The 10000-nt window shown below is 39.2% G+C and overlaps 2 long non-coding RNA genes across 3 annotated transcripts in view; one reads left to right on the top strand and one right to left on the bottom strand.

Moving 5' to 3' along the window:
- The window catches only part of LOC135108017 (uncharacterized), a 2637-nt gene extending 1050 nt beyond the window's left edge, over nt 1–1587 (top strand). The window contains exons 1-2 of the long non-coding RNA XR_010272108.1: nt 1–415; nt 692–1587. The exon at nt 1–415 is cut by the window's left edge and continues 1050 nt beyond it. This is a non-coding gene — a long non-coding RNA (uncharacterized LOC135108017). The remainder of the gene's footprint in view (nt 416–691) is intronic.
- Nucleotides 1588–4380: 2793 nt separating this feature from the next.
- Nucleotides 4381–8084, bottom strand: LOC135108591 (uncharacterized). 2 transcript variants are annotated; one of them, XR_010272371.1, is made up of 3 exons: nt 7701–7897; nt 7316–7658; nt 4381–4603 (listed from the first exon to the last, which is right to left on the bottom strand). It is a non-coding gene; the product is annotated as an uncharacterized LOC135108591 (long non-coding RNA). The 2 variants fall into 2 exon arrangements; XR_010272370.1 differs by lacking the exon at nt 4381–4603 and having other exon boundaries at nt 6917–7658; nt 7701–8084.
- Between the last annotated feature and the right edge of the window lie 1916 nt (nt 8085–10000).

Below are 10000 nucleotides of genomic sequence, written 5' to 3'. Positions count from 1 at the left end.
CTGTCTCCCTCCAGCCTCTCTCCTTTATAGAGCTAATGATCCACTCTCTGCCCCTCCTCCTCCCATCTGCTGACCTTCCCTCTAGTCCATCTTTCCTTCTTTCCTTCCTTCCTCTTTCCTTAATAGAGGTAATAATTTTTCCTCTCCCTGGCCCATATCTCGACCTTACCTCCCCATTCACAAGCTCCCCTTGCTTTCTTCTACTCAAGACTGACTTTATCCAGTTTAACACACCTCCTTCAATCTGTTACTTTTTAGCTTTGATAATAACTTGTTGTGTGGTACAGTATGGAATGCTTTTATCAGTGTCCAGGCCCTTGTTTAAACACTGTCCACTTGTTTAACACTTATCACCTGCAGTTCTGTGCATCTCCCAGGCAGGAATCCAGACTGCTGTACACTGAATAGATTGCTGGTAAGTGTATGATTCAATATCTTTAATTGCTGTTTCCAGTATTTTGCATATCACATAAGTCAAACTGCCCGCCCGGCCTGTACTTGCTGGGGTCACTTTTCATGTTTCTTATAGATTACATGAGTTGCTTTTCAAAATTCTGGTATTTCCTGGCTATGAAGTGAATAGCTAGCAATCAGTCAATCGGCACCCTTAGATGAATCTGGTCAGGTGCGGTGACTTGTCCCTCTCAGCCTCTTTATCATAATGCTGTATATCATTTCTACTCATTTCCAGAGATACCAAGACTGGCACAGACTCCCTGGTTATCTCTGGCATGCCCTCATCCAGTTGATGTGCGAACACCACTGCAGGGAACTCTGTCGGTGTGTCTGTTCCTTTCTTTATCATTTCCAGTGTTCCTGCTCTTGTCAATGCTGTTCCTGACACTGACAGTTCCTGCACTGACACTGTTTAGTTGGGTTAGGTTTGGTTACATACATTCCATTCATTACCATCATCATTATTCTCTCATTTCTCATTCATTTATCATAATTTTTCCATCCACTTGTCACCATCCTTCCATTTCTCATTAATTTATCACTTGTTATCACCATCCTTTCATCTCTCATTTACTAATAATTTTTATTCCCATGGCCTTGTTGACTGGATGCTCTCTCTCTCTCTCTCTCTCTCTCTCTCTCTCTCTCTCTCTCTCTCTCTCTCTCTCTCTCTCTCTCTCTCTCTCTCTCTCTCTCTCTCTCTCTCTCTCTCTCTCTCTCTCTCTCTCTCTCTCTTCAAAACAAACAGGAGGTGAATGAGTGTGAGAGATTTTCAGGAAAAGTGAATTTAAGTCCCTGTTTTGATACAAAGAACAAAAATCCCTTGTACCCATGATGAACTGTGCATTATCATAACACCTATCATGTTCTAAATCAATTTCCCTCCCATCTCTAATAATCTCTTGATGACAAATTATCAGCATTATCAATCTTCTCCAGAGGCTTTTGTAGTGTCAACCGCAGTATACTTCTGCAAAAACTGCATCATTATGGCACATTCCTGGTTCAAAGGCTGTTTGACTGATACAACCCAGTGCACAGTCCATCATGGATACCTTTTAACAAAACCTACTTTTATTTCATGTTTTCAAGTAGCATAATTATGTACTGCTTAATAAATGAACACCTGAATTTACAGATATATTTTCTTACCCATATTTCTATACCTATGAAATGCTGATATATATATATATATATATATATATATATATATATATATATATATATATATATATATATATATATATATATATATATATATATATATATATATATATATGAACTGGAATTAAGTTCCAGTTCATGTATTCCGATATTAACATACATAGTAAATTATATATTGTGGCAATACAGATTCGGTATATGTAGGCATTATCCGTTTTTATCATCAAACATCTGTAATTGCGTGTATATATATATATATATATATATATATATATATATATATATATATATATATATATATATATATATATATATATATATATATATATATATATAACACCTGCCAAATAAAATAAATAAATAAAATAAAATAAATAAAGAAATAATAAAAAAAACGCGAGAAAACCTTTAGATTATCACAACGCGAAAATTAACACACGCTAAATTGGATGCGTCATTAATTAATAGTCATTGGGACTGTTACCCCCCAATAGTTCATAGCCCCTCCCCTATTCATTGCCACCCCCCCCCCCCTACCTTCCCTGCCTTGAGGAACACCTTCACTTATGGCATACTATTGATGTGCTTTTTTTGACCAGATTTGAGCCATTTTAACCTCGAATTACATATACATACATATTGTCTCCTTGCAATAATTATAATGGTCTTCCTGGCTTAATTTTTGTTTATTAATTATTCCTTATGTGTTTATTAATTATCATTTGTCTAATTCCTTATGTTTTACTTAGCCTCGGTATTTAAGGATTTTTATTTTTTATTTTTTCACTTTCTGACTGTGGCCCTTGCAATGAACGGCTTAATAATTTATTTCTCGTGGTTTAGTGGAATTTTTAGCACTTTAATGATTAGAGTTCCTCACCAGTCATTTTATTCGTGAGAGAGAGAGAGAGAGAGAGAGAGAGAGAGAGAGAGAGAGAGAGAGTTTGAGTCTACATGAATGATAAAAAAAAGATAATAATCAGTTACAATATTTTATTTATATACAAGAAAAATGCATGATAATAATAATAATAATAATAATAATAATAATAATAATATTTAAATACAAGGAGGAAAATGTGTAATAATAATAATAATAATAATAATAATAATAATAATAATAATAATAATAATAATAATAATAATAATATTTAAATACAAGGAGGAAAATGTGTAATAATAATAATAATAATAATAATAATAATAATAATAATAATAATAATAATAATAATAATAATAATAATAATAACAATAACAACAATAACTGCTTTTATCATACTGACACAGATAAATAGTTTTATAAATAGTTTATTGACCATAAACATTATTATAACCAACAAATTAAATAGAACAGGTAAACATTTCCAAACGTAGTGAGTGACACACAGAAGACTGGTGACAAAAGGTAACCTAGCCCATTAAATGATTGGCTGTCTCAGGCTTCCACATCATCAGTGGAGCACCGCTTCTGACCACTCAGGGATGGACAAGCGGAGACAAGAATGGAAACAAATCAGGAATTATATCAATCCATAGCTTTATCATAGTTCTAAGTCATAAATAAATAAATAAATGAGTCAATGTCTTCAGCAATAATTACAAGATAAGCTTTAATAATAAAAAGTATGTATAAATGGATGAAATGTGGTCAGCTTGAGCAATGCCGGCTTCTTGTTATCCTGAACACCGGTCTCATACTGGATAGAGACAGTAATGTATGGGGGTTTGATGCAATACAATTTTATATGTTAACACTAGCAACATTTCATATAAGGATAAAAACTTGCATAAACTTCCTCTTTGTGTTTTTCTACTAAGATGCAATTGTTAGGTGACCATTTGAACTTGCAGATGATCTTGACAGTGACTTCCTATCCTTAAACCATAACATCCCTATTACAGTGGCTCAACACCATCACTTCTTGTTTGTCCACTAGTACATCATGAAGACTGCAACGTTCATGCCAGCTACATTGCTATTTTTAAAAGTAATACAGATTAATGGTTGCATTTTAAAAATATAAAAGAAAGCTTATAAATATTGTGAAATTTCTATATTTTCTTGCAGTGTACTAACAGACAGCATTGTAAATCTTCCTGAATATTCCTTGAGATTTTATAGGCATTAACTTAAAGAACAAAACTACCATGACTTCATAGTGTAGATTCATAATTGCTAGTGAAGGCATATGAAGACACACCATTTACAAACTGTAATGCTTTTGAGGGGTGGCCAAATGAAACTTTAGTCCAGCCATCTCCATACCCATGAATTTTGGTTTGTGTGCCATTGGGGTGAAAGCAGAAAGTGATGCGCATACATTTTAGTACAAACCACACATCTGTGAACCTGCAATGTTTTCTCCTTCAGTCAGCTGCATTAAAGTAATCTGGGAATATTGATCAGATTCTTCTGAAAATCCAGTAATGAGTATTACACACATTCATAACCATGTGTGTACACACTTATTGACAACAAATATTTGTTAAAAGTGTTTCCACACATGTTGCTCTATAAGTTAATGTATAAAGGGTTTTAAAGCAAACTTCACAACTGTTCTTAATTTCATAACTGGGAAGATTCTTCTGTAGTAATGATATATACACACACTTCATAACAGTTACACACTTTTGACAACATGTAAAAGTGTTTTGTGGCTAAAGCAAACTTCACAACTGTTCTTAATTTCATAACTGGGAAGACTAAGTAATAATATTTACAATACTCTGACATATCATATCAGCATTAATACTCTTAATATTATGCTTGAGCTTGTAAGATCTTCCATATTTCACAGAGGCAGATGGTGACTTGAAAGCAATAGAAGCCATATCAAACACATATCAAAGGCAGTGGCATTCATGTGATGGTCCAGGTCCAGATTCCATACAAGTTGAGCTGTGCTGGATGGGCATCTGCTCGTCATGTCCCAGAGGTGTTCATCGCCCACATAGTAAGACTGCACATCAACAACAAGGTAATCTGAAAGTAAAAGTTGAAATTTACTACATATACTGTGGGATTGTGACTGTCAGTAGAAAATTAAAATGTGATTGGAGAAGGATAAAAGTTTTTCATTTGTTTCAGGCAAGGGTTAGGAAATAGTGAGTCTGTAGAGAGAGAGAGAGAGAGAGAGAGAGAGAGAGAGAGAGAGAGAGAGAGAGAGAGAGAGAGAGAGAGAGAGAGAGAGAGAGAGAGAGAGAGAGAGAGAGAGAGAGAGAGAGAGAGAGAGAGAGAGAGAGAGAGAGAGAGAGAGAGAGAGAGAGAGAGAGAGAGAGAGAGAGAGAGAGAGAGAGAGAGAGAGAGAGAGAGAGAGAGAGAGAGAGAGAGAGAGAGAGAGAGAGAGAGAGAGAGAGAGAGTGTGCGTGTGTGTGTGTGTGTGTGTGGTTTTTAAGTATGCTATAGAGGACACACTTATTCATTGACTACAGCCCACAAACTTGCAATGTCCCCATAGCATAGTTACAGACAACATCCTCTCATATATAAGTCTGTGTCAATCTTTCTGTGATGTACTCCAGCCCAGAGACCCACAGCAGCATTAAGAGTGGAGAGAGAGAGAGAGAGAGAAGAGAAGACACACAGAATGGATGAATAGAGATGCTGTGGTTTGTTTTTCTAGAGTTATTTTTTGCGTAGATTACGAATATAACATCCCTTTCTTTCTGTGACCCTCCAGTTCTTCGTAAATAGCAGTGCCCCACACGCAATGTCTATCTGAACTATTAAAATTGAGAAGGAAGCAGCAATAAATCGGAATCTCTTGAAATCCATGACTCTCAATTGACGTGCTGATGTTTCGATAGACTTGACAGTACATGCAGGATAGTGAATTGTTATTAGTTATTCAGATAATGACATGAATATAATTAGTTAAATATTAGCCAAGAGTGCCATACCATCAGGAGACACAGACAAAACTATATCATTACATGTTTACGTTAAAGGAAATAAACTATCAGCGAAAACCAACCCTTTACTGTTTATTTTATGACAGAGGGCGAGACGGGACCTGCGACTCTCAACACCAATCAACACCTGACAAACTGCAACAATTTCCACACTAAAAAATAAAACGATCTCCCTGTTTTTTTTTTTTTTTTTTTTTTTTTGTCAATAGCACCACTAACCACTCCCGAACACAAAAACACAAAAGATGAACGTAAAAATTAACCCCCCTTTAATTAAAAACAATAAAAAAAATAAAGATAATAGTAAATAAATTAATATACAAAATAATTAAATATGATAAACTGTCTTAAATTATCTGTTCCTTTACATGCACTCCCACACCACGAGACCCAGACAGCACCACCACGTACTCCTACACCCATCCAGGGACTGAGGCACCCCTGCACACATCACGTCTCTCTCTCTACACCCCAAAACACATCCAAAACACCCCAAAACACATCCAAAACACCCCAAAACACATCCAAAACACCCAAAACACATCCAAAACACCCCAAAACGCATCCAACACCCACTTAAACACCCAAAAACAGTCTTATCCACCCACAGCACACCCCTAGCCCACCCAAACACACCCAAACTCCTTTAAAATACCCAAAAAAACACGTAAAAACATCCCAAAACACACCCAAACTCATCCAAACAAACTGACGAAAAACACATCCAAACACACCCAAAACACACCCAAAACATCCCAAAACACACCCAAACACCCCAAAAACACACCCAAACTCATCCAATACTGACCCAAAACACCCCGAAACACCCTAAAACACACCCAAAACACCCCAACAACACACCCAAAACTGACCAAAACACACCCAAAACACACCCAAAACTGACCCAAACACCCCAAAACACACCCAAACACACTCAAAACACCCCAAAAACACATGAAGAATGCCCAAAATGAATATAAATATTTCAATATATACACATGACACAGGGTGGGAAGGGAGTATTGAGGTGTAGGGGAAAGGAAGGGTGCAACAAGAAGCAGGGAGAGACAGGGTGTAATAAGATGAGACAAACACCCGGACAGGGAAATTAGACAGGATTTATTGAGGTGAAGGAGAAACAGGGATAGTTTAATGAGATGCAAGGGTGATACAGGGTGTATTAAGGTCCAGGGGGCAGACAGGAAGGGTGTACTAAAGTGTATGAAGACAGGAAGGGTGTATTGAAGTGTGGGACAGACAGACAGACAGACAGACAGACAGACAGACAGACAGAGAGGGAGGGATTAAAAGAGAAAATTTGAGATAGACAAAGGATATGAGAGAAAGAGAAAGAGAAAGAGAGAGAGAGAGAGAGAGAGAGAGAGAGAGAGAGAGAGAGAGAGAGAGAGAGAGAGAGAGAGAGAGAGAACTAATCATCTCAATCATTCAATAAATTCCTAATATATGTATAGATTTGTGTATACTAGCCTAACCAAATGTGTGTATAGATTTCCAAGCATATACCAGCATCTTATTGAGTTTATGTGCTTATATCAGACTTAGCAAAGATTTGGATGTGTCTCTAAATATATACTAGTGTTTGTATACAAGTTTGTGTGTATACTAGACTTATTAAGAGTTTATGTGTGTTTCTAAGAGTATACAAACCATAGCAAAGTGTTTATATATGTCTCTATGTGTAAACCAGTGTTTGTGTGTGTATACCAGCATTACATAGTGTTTGTAATGGTTTAAGTGTACACTAGTCCTTTTTAATTGTTACCTTCTCACTATCTCAGCCCTCCAGACCCACCTGAGGCACACAGCGTCACCCCAGTACAGCCCCAAGTTGGTCCTGGCTAGCCCCAATGAGGATGAAAGCAGGAAACATCATTATCACCTGCTGTGGTTGATGATGGTGGCTTCTACACACACACACACACCTCAGACAGCAATTCCTGGAACAAGAGAGGACAGAACAGCATGCCAGCCACAGCAAGAGCTAGTGCGTGAACAGCCACGGCCACCAACCGGCCACCAACCGGAATAGCGCAGCCCCCACAGTCGACCCAGCGGTGAAGACTGTGCTCAATATTATCTATCAAGACTCTCTCTCTCTCTCTCTCCTCTCTCTCTCTCTCTCTTTATCAAGACTCTCCTATCAAGACTCTCTCTCTCTCTCTCTATCAAGACTCTCTATCAAGACTCTCTCTCTCTCTCTCTTTTAGTGAAATGATTTTTACTTTAAGCTTCTTGTAATCGCAAAATTCTGTCAATAAACTATAATAATAATCTCTCTCTCTCTCTCTCTCTCTCTCTCTCTCTCTCTCTCTCTCTCTCTCTCTCTCTCTCTCTCTCTCTCTCTCTCTCTCTCACCATTGGTCGGTTGGACTGTACAGCAGACACCCAGTCGTCATGGTGGAGGGATTTTCTCCAAGTACTGTACCTCCACCACTCCTTCCAGGCTCCTCCCACTTTCTTCCAGTCACTCCATAAGCTTGATAATCAGCAGCTGTCCCTCTATACCACAAGCTTCACTCTGGGCAGCTCTCTGGAGGGCCCTCCGAACCTGTGGGTGTGAGGTTAGATTAGGATAAGTTAGGTTAAGTTAGGTTAGGCTAGGTTACGTTAGGTTAGGTTGGTTAGGTTAGGCCTGTGAATGGTGTGTGGAGGAGGACAGGACAAGGAGACCAGTGGGAAGGCTGTGGAAGGCCTGTGGATGGTGTGTGGAGGAGGACAGGACAAGGAGACCAGTGGGAAGGCTGTGGAAGGCCTGTGGATGCTGTGTGGAGGAGGACAGGACAAGGAGACCAGTAGGAAGGCTGTGGAAGGCCTGTGAATGGTGTGTGGAGGAGGACAGGACAAGGAGACCAGTGGGAAGGCTGTGGAAGGCCTGTGGATGCTGTGTGGAGGAGGACAGGACAAGGAGACCAGTGGGAAGGCTGTGGAAGGCCTGTGGATGCTGTGTGGAGGAGGACAGGACAAGGAGACCAGTGGGAAGGCTGTGGAAGGCCTGTGGATTTCAAGATAATGCTACACCACACACCAACACCAGAACAATGCCTCACCTATCCACCCTGCAGGCCACATCACAGTCTCCCCCTTGTAGGTGATGGCAGGAGTGGTGGTGCTTGTGGTGGTGGTGCGAGGAGGCAAGGCACCCATGGCTGGAAAAGAAGGGGTGAGTGCATTGAGGCTGCAGGATGCGGTATACAGGTGTGTGGGAGGTGAGAGGGTGGGAGAGAGGGAGTGGGCCACGTGGGAGAGAGTAAGCGTGTTCTATGGCAAATTATATATAGGATTTCAAGGGTGTTTTTGTGTATGATAGGGAAAATATTCATACACACATACACACATACATTTTCATCTCCCAAGCACCTCTCCTCTCCTCCTCTTCCCCTCTTCCCCTGTCTCGTGCAATAGGTAAACACACACACACACACACACACACATTGATAGAGAGATAGATATTAGCCCAGCATGATTTAAACAATATAACTAACACACACACACACACACACACACACACACACACACACACACACACACACACATTGATAGAGGGATAGATATTAGCTCAGCATGATTTAAACAACTAATATAACTATCAAAAACACAAACACACACACACACACACACACTTCTCCACAAATCTGAAGGCACTGTGGTTTCCAAGCCCTCAAAGTGAATGAAGAGTGCTGAGGGAATAATATTGCACCACTGCCTGCATGAACTTGTCACTAAAGCTGTCATGCGTCTCACACACCTCCTGTCACCGCTCATGCTGGCTGTCAACGCAGAACGCACCCTCCACCACTCATTGTTTTGGGGTGACGGTTCTGTGGGAATGGAAGATAATTAGATTTTCTCTCATATCAAGTTGAATTGGTTTAGCTCTCTCTCTCTCTCTCTCTCTCTCTCTCTCTCTCTCTCTCTCTCTCTCTCTCTCTCACAATTGATTCCAAAGGCCACAAAGATGATTAGCAGAGGTTTTCTTGAGTGTTTCTCCTGACAGTAATGTAGGAATGTTGTTAATTTGTCACTAAAACAATAAAAACATCCTTAAAAACCTGTGCTACTTTGAATAGAGCCTTTTAAAAGTGTGTTTCTCCCATCAGTCGAGAAATGTAGTTATTTATTTGCATTTTATATAACACACACACACACACACACACACACACACACACACACACACACACACACACACACACACACACACACACACACACACACACACACACACACACACAGGTGGTCTGGCAGGAAAGTGCTATGAGAAATATACAAACGCATAGCAAGGCAAGGCACACAGCTTTCACACTCACCTCACACTCACAACACTCTTTCAACACCTTAACCTTTGTTGGGGAAGAGAAACACTACTGTCTTAACCTTACAAATACACTTATTATAAGCTTATCTCTTACATGTACCAAGACAAGGCACACAACTTTCACCGTTACTCTCA

The sequence above is a fragment of the Scylla paramamosain genome, chromosome 1 (assembly GCF_035594125.1).
Source record: "Scylla paramamosain isolate STU-SP2022 chromosome 1, ASM3559412v1, whole genome shotgun sequence".
Taxonomy (NCBI): domain Eukaryota; kingdom Metazoa; phylum Arthropoda; class Malacostraca; order Decapoda; family Portunidae; genus Scylla; species Scylla paramamosain.
This window is presented reverse-complemented; position numbering and strand designations above follow the sequence as displayed.